General features: G+C 36.5%; 1 protein-coding gene across 5 annotated transcripts in view; it reads left to right on the top strand.

Annotated features, from left to right (window-relative positions):
• Window positions 1–14,084, top strand: part of CDKAL1 (CDKAL1 threonylcarbamoyladenosine tRNA methylthiotransferase) — a 629,466-nt gene that overhangs the window by 280,763 nt on the left and 334,619 nt on the right. The window lies entirely within an intron of this gene.

The raw sequence follows: 14,084 nt of genomic DNA, 5'->3' as shown, positions 1-14,084 counted from the left end.
CCCCCCCCCCCCCCCCCCCCGCAAAAAGCATCATTGGGATTTTGATAGGGATTGCATTGAATCCGTATACCACTTTGGGTAGTATTGACATTTTAACAATATTCATCCAATCTATGATCATGCAATGTGTTTCCGTTATATCTTTTTCAGTTTCTTTCAGCAGTGTTTTGTAGTTTTTATTGTGTAAGTAACTTTCACTTTGATTAAGTTAATTCCTAAATATTTTATTCTTTCTGATGTGGTTGTAAATGAAGTTGTTTTTGTAATTTCCTTTTCAGATTTTTCATTGTTCATGTGTAGAAATGCAGCTGATTTTTGTATATTGACTCTTGTTCATGATACTTTGCTGGATTCATTTATTCTGGTGTTGGGGGGTATATTTAGGATTTCCTACATAGAAGATCATGTCATCTGTAAACAGATAATTTTACTTCTTCCTTTCCAATTTGGATGCCTTTTGTTTCTTTAACTTGCCTAATTGCTCAGGCTAGAACTTCCAGAACTTTGTTGAATAGGTAAAAATGAGCATCCTTGCCTTGTTCCTGATTGTAAAGGAAAAGCTTTCAGTTTTTACTTTGAGTGTGATCCTCACTGTTTTTCTCATACGACTTTTATTGTGCTGAAGAAGTTTTCTTCTATTCCTAGTTTATTGATTGTTTTCATCAAGAAAGATGTTGAATTTTGTCAAGTGCTTTTTCTGCATCAATTGAGATGATCATATGTTGTTTTTTCTCCTTAATTCTATTGATATGGCATATTACATGGATTGATTTTTTAAAAAAGATTTTATTAGAGCGTGCAAGCGAGAGCACATGCGCAAGAGAGAATGAGTGGGGGGAGAGGCAGAGGGAGAGGGAGAAGCAGACTCCCCACTGAGCAGGGAGCCTGACTCTCTGGCTGGGTCCCAACATCCTAGGGCCTGAGCTGAAGGCAGACGCTTAACCAACTGAGCCACCCAGGTACCCCTACATGGATGGATTTTTATATGCTGAACTATCCTTGCATTCCAAGAACAAATCCCACATGATTATGATGTATAATCCTTTTAATATGCTAATGAGTTGTGTTTGCTAGTATTTTGTTGAGGATATTTGCATCCATGTTCATAAGGGATATTGGTCTGTAATTTTTCTTGGGGTGTCATTGCCTGGCTTTAGTATCAAGGTAATGCTGCCCTTATAGAATAAGTTAGGAAGTGTTCCCTTCTCTTTAGTTTTTTGGAAAAGTTTGAGAAGGATTGGTATTGCTTCTTAAGTGTTAGGTAGAATTCACCAATGAAGCTGTCAGGTTCCAGGCTTTTCTTTATTAGGAGAGTTTTGATTACTGATTTAAGCTTTTTAGTGGTTATAGACCTATTTAGATTCCCTATTGCTTCATGACTTGCTTTTAGAAGGTTTTGTGTTTTCAGGAATATATCCATTTTAACGAGGTTATCCAGTTTGTTGGTGTACAGTTGTTCATGGTACGTCTCTTATAATCCTGTATATTTCTTTAGAATTGTTAGTAATGTCCCACTTTCATTTCTGATTATAGTAATTTGAGTGTTTTTTTTCTTAGTCCATGTAGCTAAAGGTTTGTCAATTTTGTGGATCTTTTCCTAGAATCAGCTTTTTTGTTGATTTTCTCTGGTGTTTTTCTGTTCTCTATTTCATTCATCTCTTCTCAAATCTTTATTATTTCCTTCTGCTAGCTTTGGTTTTAGTTTATTCTTCTTTTTCTCTTTTCCTGAGTTATAAAGTTGGGTGTTGATACGAGATCTTTCTTTGAAAAAGAAAAAAGTGTTTATAGCTATAAATTTTCTCCTTAGTACTGCTTTGTCTGCGTCCCATAAGTTTTGGTGTGTGGTATTTTTGTTTTCCTTCATCAGTAAGTATGTTCTCCTTTGATCCATTGGTTGTTTAAAAGTGTGTTGTTTAATTTCCACAGTTTTGTGAATTTTTGTGTTCTGATTTCCAACTTCATTCGTTGTGTTCAGAGAAGATACTTTTAAATCTATGGAGACTTAATTTGTGTCCTGACCTATGGTCTGTCCTGGAATATGTGCCATGTGTATTCTGTTGCTGTTGGGTAGAATGTTCTGTTAGATCTAGATGGTTCATTGTATTGCTTAGGTTCTCTGTGCCTACTTTCCTTCTGTCTGGTTGTTCTGTTCATTATTGAGAGTGGGTATTGAAGTAACTACTCTTGTAGAGATATTTCTTTTTTGAATTCTGTCAGTTTTTGCTTCATATTTTGATGGTGTGTCATTACTGTGTAAGTGTTTATACTTGTTATATCTTCTTGCAGTATTGAATCTTTTATCAACGTATAATGCACTTCTTTGTTTTCATTACATTTTTTGATTTAATGCCTGTTGTGTGTGATATTAGTATAGCGACCCTTGCTCTCTTTTGGTAATTAAGTACTGGGAATATCTTGTTCCATACTTTTACTTTCAACCTCTCTGTATCTTTGGATCTAAAGTGAGTCTCTTGTGGACAACATATAGTTGGATCTTGTGTTTTTATCCATTCTGCCAACCTCTGTCTTTTGATTGGAGAGTTTAATTCATTTGCATTTAATTACTAATAAGGAGGGACTGACTTCTCTCTTTGTGCTGTTTTCTGTTTGCCTTATAAAGCTTTTGCCCCTAATTTACTGCATTATTGTTTTCCTTTGCATTTATATTTTATTTTTTATTTTTTTAAGATTTTATTTATTTATTTGACAGAGAGAGAGACAGCGAGAGAGGGAACACAAGCAGGGGGAGTGGGAGAGGGAGAAGCAGGCTTCCCACAGAGCGGAGAGTCCGATGCGGGGCTGGATCCCAGGAACCTGGGACCATGACCTGAGCCAAAGGCAGACGCTTAACAACTGAGCCACCCAGACGCGCTGTTTTCCTTTGCATTTAGTTGATTTTTTGTAGTGAAAGTTTTAAGTAACTTTCTCATTTCCTTGTGTTTATATTTTGTAGCTGTTTTCATTATGGTTACCATGGGGATTATATTTAACATTCTAAAGTTATAACACTAATTTGAATGTATACCAGCTTAATGTCAACAACAATAAAACCTGTGCTCCTTTTCAGCTCATCCCCACGTCTTTTGGTTGTTGATGCCGAATCTCTCTAGTGAATTTTTCATTTTGCTTCTTGTAGTTCTCCGCTCCAGAATTTCTTTGTTTTATGCTTTCTGTTCTTTCATTTCCATTTTTTCATTCATTGTTCTCTTGATTTTTGCACATTTTTTGTTCTTTGAACATCTTTAAGACAGTTGTTTTACAAGACAAAACTAGAGAGGGAGACAAACCATAAAAGACCCTTAATCTATCAGGAGACAAACTGAGGGTTGTTGGAGGGGAGGAGGGTGGAAGGGATGGGGTGGCTGGGTGATGGACATTGGGGAAGGTATGTGCTATGGTGAGCACTGTGAATTGTGCAAGACTGATGAATCACAGACTTGTACCCCTGAAACAAATAATACATTATATGTTAATTAAAAAAAAAATTGGAAAAAGCCAGTTGTTTTATTTTTTTCTCTTTCCTTAATTTTTTTTCTTTCTTTTTTTATTTATTTATTTGAGAGAGAGAGACTGTGAGAGAGAGCACATGAGAGGGGGGAGGGTCGGGAGGGTCAGAGGGAGAAGCAGACTCCCTGCCGAGCAGGGAGCCCAATGCGGGACTCGATCCAGGGACTCCAGGATCATGACCTGAGCCGAAGGCAGTCACTTAACCAACTGAGCCACCCAGGCACCCAATTTTTTTTTCTTTTTTTATTATTATGTTAATCACCATGCATTACATCATTGGTTTTTGATGTAGTGTTCCATAATTCATTGTTTGCGTGTAACACCCAGTGCTCCGTGCAGAACGTTCCCTCTTTAATACCCATCACTGGGCTAACCCATCCCCCCACCCCCTCCCCTCTAGAACCCTCAGTTTGTTTCTCAGAGTCCATAGTCTCTCATGGTTCTTCTCCCCCTCTGTTTTCCCCCCCTTCATTCTTCCCCTCCTATCTTCTTCTTCTTCTTCTTCTTTTTTTTTTTTTAACATATAATGTATTATTTGTTTCAGAGGTACAGGTCTGTTATTCAACAGTCTTACACAATTCACAGCGCTCACCATAGCACATACCCTCCCCAATGTCTATCACCCAGCCACCCCATCCCTCCCACCCCACCCCGCACGCCAGCAACCCTCAGTTTGTTTCCTGCGATTAAGAATTCCTCATGTCAGTGAGGTCCTTTGATACATGTCTTTCTCTAATTGACTTATTTCGCTCAGCAATGTTGAAAAAGATAAGCAAAGCCAGTTGTTTTAAAGTCTTTGTCTAGTATATCTGCCATAGGACTTTCTTGGGGACAGTTTTTATTGACATAGTTTTTTCCTTTGAATGAGCCATACTTTCCTGTTTCTTTGTGTCTTGTGATTTTTTTTTTTCAACACCTGACATTTGAATCTAATAATGTGGTAACTTGGGAAATCAGATTCTCCCCCTGCACAGGTTTTGCTGGGTTTTGTTATTGTTTATTTTTTAATCGTTGTACACTTTGTTTGTGGTGAGGATCAGCCTAAGGTATGAACTTAAGATCTTCTCAGGTCTTTTCTGATCCTTTTTCTGGGCATGTGTGGTCACTTTCTAATTTTGCTCGTATGTGCAGTTGTTTTTTGAGTGTCCTAATCTTTAATATCTGGGCTCCCCAAAGGAAAACAAGTGAAAAATGAAGGGGGAGGAGGGATGCTGGCCCTTTAAATCTTCTGACAGTCACTTCAGCTAGAGAGGTAGAGACTTTTAACAATGTGGGGAGGTGCTACAGTGGCTGCCACCTTTTTATCTTGAGCCTCTGTGATAAGAAGTGGCAGTCAGAGCATCATTCCTGATATTTTGGGGGCAAGGTCCTTTTTACCCACCCTAGCACCCACATGCTGTGTGTAAGCTGCTCTCAGAACACATGTACAGCTGCCTTGCTACATGGCTAGGGGTAAGGTGTTGGCAGGGTAGGAGCCACTCCTGAGCTAAGAGCTGAAATTACCCAAAAGTTGCCATCCAGATCTTCCCCTGGAAGTTGCAAGCTCTTAGCCCTTAGGAACCAGAGTTCCAAAATTGTTGCATCAGACAGATTCTGTCAGTGCAGTACTCTCAAGGTGAGGACACCCTTTCCTGGAGCTTCCCAATCCACCATCCTCCTAGGATCCTCCCCACTCATCATGTGTTCTTACACACATGTGTAAGATAGGTTGTATCTTAAGAGAGGTCAAGTACAATCAGTGCTGAAGGAGTTCCAGATAAGATAGATTTATCTTTGGGGACTCCTGGCTGGCTCAGTTGGAAGAGCATGCAACTCTTGATCTCAGGGTCACGAGTTTGAGACCCATGTTGGGTGTAGAGTTTACTTAAAAAAAAAAAAAAAAAGATAGATTCATCTTTCATTGAGCTGTCTGTGTAGCTTTGAGTAAATTTCTTACTCTTTTTCAACTTCAGTTTCCTCTATGAAAGTTAGTGATAAAAATACTGATATCAAGATTTCTGTGAGGATGAACGAAACCATGCAAAATGCATGACTGAGTGTCCAGCATTGAGCAACCACCTTTTATTATTGTTAGCAACCCTCTCCCCACTCTCCCCCTCCGCCCCCCCAGCCAGGTGATTTTAAAGATTGTGGTGATTTTTACACAGATTAATGGGTGGTGATGATAAAGGTAATTGTGTTAGGTAAAGGGAATGGGAAATAAGCATATAGAGCTGAAATATGTTGGAACATCTTTTTGAAGCAAAGGATGTAGCCCAGTAGCTAATGGAGAAGCAGACTAATGGAGGTAGAATAAGAGAAAGCTAATGGAGGTAGAATAAGAGAAAAATGTAGCTGCAGTTGTTTTTTAATTCAGGAGAAAGTCTAGCTGCTGCCAAGCCCCCTCTCTCCTTCCCTCCCTTCCTTTCTTTTTCAAAAGGAAAAGCAACTTCAGAAAGGTAACAGTTGAAGAGAGAGATTGTAATTATTAGAATAAGATGTCGGGGTTGGGGACAGAAGATGGAGTCAGTAACCCTGGTGGAGAGATTCAGTTCAGGTTGGAGGCTTCCTGGCCACAGGAAGCTTAAAGAATGTAAGGTTTTGGAACTATATTTTGTTAGTTTTTAAGGATGTCATTTTTTCTTTGCTTGTTCAGGATTTTGAAAAGCTTGGCAAACAAGTATTATATTATCATTTGAAGATCTAATCAGATCCCGCTGATAGGAGTATCTCTTACATTTGTTTAAAAGATCAAAAGGTTTATAATTTTCCTGGAAATACTTTTAAAACCAAGATGAGGGCTCAAAATAGGCTATATTTAACAGCCAAGTCTGGCACAACTTACCCTGTGTGAACCTTTTGTTTCCTGAGGTGTTTTTTGTTTTGTTTTGTTTTGTTTTTTTTGGTTTGCTTCATTTTACTTCAGTTATGGAAGAATGTGGCTGGCCCACAGCATGATTTTTGTAAGGTTTAGTGCTGTAAAGGGCTTATTATTTTGTAAGATTGAAGCTTTGAGGAGTATTGTACTTTGTCAATTGATTAAAAGTAAGTAAGGTTGAATTATGTGAATGAAACTGAATATGCTAGTTTGAAGTGTTAATGTCTGAGTCCACAATAGTTTTTTTGCATATTTAAATTTATTTTTGACCCTAAAACACAGAGAGAAAGGAAATTCTGAGTCACATAGGCTTTTTTCCTCCCCCATAAAAAAAAGATATCAGTATGGGTGAATTTTTAAAAGTATAAATCTGATTTTTAAATTATTTCAGAACTTGTGATATTTAAAGATGCTCTTTAAAGGAAAAAAAACTGAATATGTTAAAACTTTTAGTTTTCATTTGCTTTCTGTGGCTTAGGTATTAAATTTGACATTTTGTTATGCATTTGAGCCCTTTGAAATATTTTAATTTGTGAAAATTGTTATTTCATCTCTTTGGTTTCCCTAACTTAAAAATATTCTGCCACAGATGCTTTTTAAAACTTTAGAGTTGTACTGCTAAATTGAATGCTGAATCTGTCTTTGCTTTTGAGGTGTTTAGTTCCTTCTTGGCCTGTGGCCATATGACACCCTTACACAGAGCAGTAGGTGTGGTGCGCTCGCTTTATTATTCTATCAGGACAGTTGATGGCTCTTCAGGATTTTCCATCTTCCTTGGAGTTTCACAGGCATCTCTTTCTGGTTTTGGCTTTCAACAGTCAGCCTTCAAAGATCTTTTGTTTTCTGACAGTTGAAGAAATTGGCTTGATGTTCTTACTCCCAGACAATTATTTAATTGTTTACAGATAACTTGAAAGTATCTAGTAAAGGTTTCTATGATGAATCCCTTTATTTTATTGGAAGCTTGTCATGTCGAAATTGAGAAAATTGTTTTTAACCTAAATATCAAAAACTCATTCTTTTCTGATTCTGTTGTACATATCTTTCTTATGTATTATAACAGGTCTCTCTCTTAAGTGTAAGGTATAGCAGATTTGATGCTTGACATAGTGCTGTTACAACATGCTTGAACAAATATGCTTTATAGAAATTTTCACTTTATCAAAATAACATATTTTGATAACTGCAGATAAGGATGAACCTATCTTATACAATAAAGAGTTTAGAACTTCAAAAACATATCACATCAGCCACCCTAATTAACCCCAGGGGAGCAGTTTAGTGAAGAATATTTTGAATTCTTAATGTAATATTTATACTTACTGGCTTATTTTGATTATTATAAATGTTTCCAAATATCACCTTGTTTTATTAAAATGTTCTAGTGGATTTTCATGAGTGAGTTTTCCATGGGGTTACATTTCCACCTTTATTAAGTGAGCCAGTAGGAAAATATGATTTGGTTTCCAAAGTTGGTTTAAGCCAACCCATCAGCAGCACATCTGTTCCATAAAGTTAGGTACATCTGGAACATGATAATGCATAATTATTTCTTTACAGAATTGTTTAGAACAGTCACATTAAACAACCAGTGGCCAACAGTTACCAGTCACTTACTAGGTGCGGATGCTATTCTAAATACTTCACGTGTGTTCATTCGTTCATATTATAAATGTTTCACATACATGTTTACTTCTCCTTCTGTTTTCCTTCCCCTTCTTCAGGCTGGTGTCCCTCAAGAGAGTTACTTTTAAGAAATAGCCCAAGTCGGGCGCCTGGGTGGCTCAGTTGGTTAAGCGACTGCCTTCGGCTCAGGTCATGATCCTGGAGCCCCTGGATCGAGTCCCGCATCAGGCTCCCTGCTCGGCAGGGAGTCTGCTTCTCCCTCCGACCCTCCCCCCTTTCATGCTCTCTCTCTCTCAGTCTCTCTCTCTCTCTCAAATAAATAAAATCTTTAAAAAAAAAAAATTAAAAAAAAAGAAATAGCCCAAGTCAGAAATAGTAGTAGCTTTTATTAAGATTATCCACTTAATTTATGGAACTCTCCATTGGTAATAGAAATAAGAGAGAGGGGTCAAGAGACTTGAAGTAGTTTCAGGAGGCAAAGAGAGCAGATTCTCTGCAAGAGTGCTGATTTACCCAAAGTGAATGCCCGTCATAAGGGGATATCACAGGTAAAGGAATGGTAGGGCTTGCTGCATTGAACATTACCATGGTGCCACTTGAGAAGGGCAGCGAGAACCTGAGCAGTAGAATTTAAAAAGACATGGCATATCAAATGAGATAACACATTTTGCCCCAATGCCAGCAAGAAGATGAAAAACAATTTGTAAAGAAGGATGGAATAACTGGTTTGGGCTAGTGGGTGGAAAAGAAGTCAGATTTCCAAAGAATGAAAGAGAGAAACACATGTTTTAGACAACTAACTTCATATACAGGATGATAAGTACTGGCAATATATTTGAATCCATATGCTACATTACTTGTATCTCATGTCAGATGATTGACTAGTTTATTACTTGCATCTGTATGTAGCTAGGATGTTTGACACACATTTATTCTGGGGAGTCAGATTGGTATGGAAACAGCATGAAGTTTGAAATTTGGCAGGCCTAGATTTGCATCATAGCTACGTGTCTTGAGCAAGCTACTTACTAGATTTCTCCCCCCTCCTTCCCATTATTACTGAGATATTATTGACATATCACATTGTATAAGTTCAGAGTATATACAGCATAATGATTTGATATATGTCTATATTGTGAAATGCTTACCACAGTAAGTTTAGTTAACAGATTTCCCTGCACATGGTTAACATTTTTTTCTTGTGATAAGAACTTTTAAGACCTTGATCTCAGAAATTTTCAAATATAAGATACAATACTGATAATTATAATCACCATGCTGTACATTACGTCCCCAGAACTTAATTTTGCTTATAACTAGAAGTTTCTACCTTTAGATCACCTTCACCCATTTCCCACCCCCACTCCTCACTTCTGGCAACCACCAGTCTCTTCTCTGTTTCTATGAGTTTGTTTGTAGATTCCACCTATAAGTGAGGTCATACACACTTTGTATTTCTCTGTCTGACTTATTTCACGTAGCATAATAAAACCCTCAGTATTCATCCATGTTGTTGGAAATGGCAGAATTTCCTGCTTTTTTATGGATGAATAATGTTCCGTTGTGTATGTGTGTATACGTATACACACACACCATGTGTTTTATTCATCTGTTTATCTGTTGGACAAACTTAAGTTGTTTTTATGTCTTGGCTATTGTAAATAATGGAATGACAATGAGGATGCAGACATCTGAGATTGTGATTCCCTTTCTTTTGGATATATACTCAAGTGGAATTGTTGGATCATATGCTTGTTGTATTTTTAACTTTTGGGGAACCTCCATACTGTTTTTTATAGTGGTTGCACCAATTTATATCCCCTCCAACAGTGGCCAGATGTTCCCTTTCTTTTCTGTACATCCTTACCAACACTTGGTTATCTTTTGTCTTTTTGATGATCACCTTCCTAACAGGTGTGAAGTGATACTTCATTGTGGTTCTGATTTACATTTCCTTGATGACTGGTGATGTTGAGACCCTTGTCATGTACCTGTTGGACATTTGTATGTCTTCTTTGGAAATGTCTATTCAGATTCTTTGGCCATTTTAAATTGGATTATTTGTTTGCTCGTTTTTGCTATTGAGTTCCTTATATATTTTGGATATAAAGCCCTTATTGGATATTAGGATTTCTTATTATGGAATAATAATCAAATGTTTGAATCACTTATTATGTTATGAATTAGATGCGTGCTTTGAAAATATTTTCTCCCAATCTGTAGGTTGCCTTTTCATTTTGTTGATCACTTCTTTTGCTGTGAAGAAGCTTTTTAGTTTGATGTAGTCCCACTTGTTTATTTTTGATTTTGTTGCTGTGCTTTAAGGTGTCACATCTGAAAAATCATTGCTAAGACCCATGTCAAGGAAGTTTCTTCGTGTTTTCTTCTAAAACTTTTATGGGTTTTGGTCTTACATATAAATCTTTAATCCATTTCAAATTAATTCTTGCGAGTGGTATAAGACAGTGGTCTAGTTTCATTGTTTTTGCAAGAGAACATCCAGTTTTCCTGGCAACATTTATTGAATAGACTAACCTTTTCTCCATTGAATATTCTTGTCTCCTTTGTCAAATATTAGTTGAGTGTATATGCATAGGCTTATTTCTGGGCTCTTAATTCTCTTCCATTTGTCTGTTTGTCTGTTTTTATGTCAGTACCATAATGTCTTGATCACTGTAGCTTTGTAATATTGTGTGAAATCAGGAAATGTGATGCTTCCTAGCTGTGTTCTTTCTCAGGACTGTTTTAGCTATTATTAAGAGTCTTTTGTAGTTCCAGACAAATTGTAAGATTATTTTCTCTATTTCTGTAAAAAATGCCATTGAAATCTTGATAGGGATTGTATTGAGTCTATAGACATCTTTGAGCAGTATGGACATTTTAACAGTATTAAATCTTCCAATCCATGAGCATGGACTATTTCTCCCAATTATTTGTATCTTCTTCAGTTTCTTTCATCATTGTCTTATTATTTTCAGTGTACAGGTTTTTTACCTCCTTGGTTAAATTTGTTCCTATATATTTTATCATTTTTGGTGTTATTGTAAATGAGATTATTTTCTTTATTTCTTTTTCAGATACATTGTTAGTGTATAGAAATGCTGCTGTTTTTTTGTATGTTGTTTGGTATCCTCTAACTTTACTAACTTCATTGATTAGATCTAACAGGTTTTTGGTGGAGTTTTTAGGATTTTTTATGGATGAGACCATGTCATCAACAGGGGCACTTGGGTGGCTCAATCTGTTAAGCAACTGCCTTGGGCTCAGGTCATGACCCAGAGTCCTGGGATTGAGCCCTGAGTCAGGCTCCCTGCTCATCAGGGAGCCTGCTTCTCCCTCTCCCCCACTGCTTGTGCTCACTCTCTCTCTCTGTCTCTCGCTGTCTCTCTCTCTCAAATAAATAAAATCTTAAAAAAAAATCATGTCATCTGCAAACATAATTTTACTTCTCTGATTAAGATGCCTTGTATTTATTTTTCTTGTCTAATTACCCTGGCTAGGACTTACACGACTGTGTTGAATAGGAATGGGAAGAGTGGTTGCCTTTGTTTTTGACCTTGGAGGAAAAGCTTTGACCCTTTCACCACTGAGTATGATGTAAACTGTGGGTTTGTCATGTATGGTCTTTATTGTCTTGTAGTACAGTATTCTATACCCAGTTTGTTGAACCTTCTTATTATGAATGGATGTTGAATTTTGTCAGATAGTTTTTCTGTATCTATTGAGATGCACATACGATTTTTATCCTCAATTCTATTAATGTGTTGTATCACATTTCTTCATTTGTGTGTGTTGAACCATCCTTGTTTCTGAGGGATGAATTCCACTTGATCGTGGTGTGTGATTCTTTTAGTATGCTGTTGAATTTGGTATGCTAGTATTCTGTTGAGATTTTTTCATCTGTATTCGTGAAGGATATTCACTTGTAGTTTTCTTTTTTTTTTTTTTTAAAGATTTATTTATTTGACACAGAGAGACACAGCGAGAGAGGGAACACAAGCAGGGGGAGTGGGAGAGGGAGAAGCAGGCTCCTGGCTGAGCAGGGAGCCCGATGCGGGGCTCGATCCCAGGACCCCGGGATCATGACCTGAGCCGAAGGCAGACGCTTAACGACTGAGCCACCCAGGCGCCCCTCACTTGTAGTTTTCTTGTCTTAAAATGTCCTTATCCGGCTCCGATATCAGGATAATAACAATCTCATAGAATGAGTTTGAGAGTGTTCGCTCCTCTTCTGCTTTTTGGAAGAGTTTGAAAAGATTGGTATTCATTCTTTTTTAAATGTTTGACAAAATTCATCAGTGAAACTATCTAGTCCTGTGCTTTTCTTTGGTGGGATATGATTCAATCTCTTTACTCATTATTAATCTATTCAGATTTTCTATTTCTTCATGACTTAATCTTTGTAGGTTGTATGTTTCTAGGAATTGGTGCATTTCTTCTAGATTGTCCATTTCTTCTAGATTTCTTCAGATTGTCTGCTATGAACAACCATATAGCATATATATAATGTCTCATTGTATTTCTGTGGTATCAGGTGATTATCAGACATTTTTGAAGTAGATTCTTCATCTATAAGATGGGGATAGTAACACTGAACTCCAGAATGGTGAATGAGATAATGTGTATAAAACATCCAGGAAAGTGTCAGATGCTCAGTCAAGACTAAACAAAAGTGAGTTACTCGCCCAGGGAGAGCCAGCAACAGTTTTTTCTTTTCCCTTCTTATGGAACAGATGGAAATTGAAAAGAGAAGACCTATAACAACTGGGAGACTAGAATTTGTGCTCATAAGAGAGAGGCCACAATCTGTGTTTTATTTAAAAAAAAAAAAAAGTAAATGGCTTAGGAAGAAAAGAATGGTAGTTTTTTAAGATTATGTGGTTGGATAAACAGTAAAAATCATTTCTAAATATATGTGTTACTTAAGAGTGCCTTGCAAAAATTATCAGAAATGAAGCATTGCAGGCCACATGGGTGCCTCAGTCTGTTAAGCGTCTGCCTTCAGCTCCGGTCATTATCTAGGGGTCCTGGGATTGAGCTCCATATTGGGCTCCCTGCTCAGCAGGATGTCTGCTTCTCCCTCTGCCTATCCTCTTGCTCATTCTCTCTCTCTCTCTCTCTCGTCCTCTCTTTCTCTCAAATGAATAAATAAAATCTTGTAAAAAAAAGAAATTAAGCATTGCATATTTGGCTGCTGAGTACAGTGATTCACATGTATCTCATAGTGAAATATTAACAAAATTACACATTGGTTAGGTTCAATTATTAAAAGTTCATTTTTTTTCTCATTTTGAAATTTTAAAGCATTTGTATTATGATGGTGTTTTTCTGTTCATTTTAGCAGTTGAATCAATGAAGAGTTATTTTCTTGTTTTGTTCAGTGTTGTTGAGCCTTTTTGGTGTAGGACTGTTCTATTATGTTGTAACTATTTCTTTTAGAATAACAAAATTTATTTAAATTATATTTAAAAATTATGAGAGTAGAACCAGTGTTTTAGTTTTTCAAAGATAACTCTTTTATCATGTCTACAGACTATTGGGAAATCTATTTTTTTATTTTTCAAAACTAATGTCATTCTCCTTGTTTACTTTCTCTAATATAATCCTAGGGAGTATTCAGTGGACTTGTTTTAATATATTTTTTCTGACTTCAGGAGTGAAAAATGTTATCTGAAAATTTCTAAGCGTGTATTTTTTTATGAGAATGCTATGTTGCCTATTTATTCTTATATCATTAGTTAAAAGTTAAATGAATATGCTTTATTATTTCTAAATAATACAGTATACATAAGCAATACTAAATTTCTACTTTTACAATGACCAAGCAATGTCACAGGTTTAAAAAAAATGTGGATTTTTTATGTTTCTTTTGATCACTTAATCATTGTAAGCGTTTATAAACTTTGTTCCTCACTGATATGTTCATTTGAAGATAATACTGTGTGATTCGTGCATTTTTGAATAGTTGAAACTCAAAAAAATTGCAAATTGTAAATTTCTGTGCCTTGTGGAAATAAAATAAGTATGAAGTATGATAGATATTGGTTTTTTAGTATTTTTCATATAAAGTGGCACATGTTACTAAAATAACATC

The sequence above is a fragment of the Leptonychotes weddellii genome, chromosome 8, assembly GCF_054177405.1.
Source record: "Leptonychotes weddellii isolate Sample4059 chromosome 8, ASM5417740v2, whole genome shotgun sequence".
In the NCBI taxonomy this organism is placed as follows: Eukaryota; Metazoa; Chordata; class Mammalia; order Carnivora; family Phocidae; genus Leptonychotes; species Leptonychotes weddellii.
Note: the sequence above shows the minus strand (reverse complement) of the source record. Positions and strands in the feature narration are given on the sequence as shown.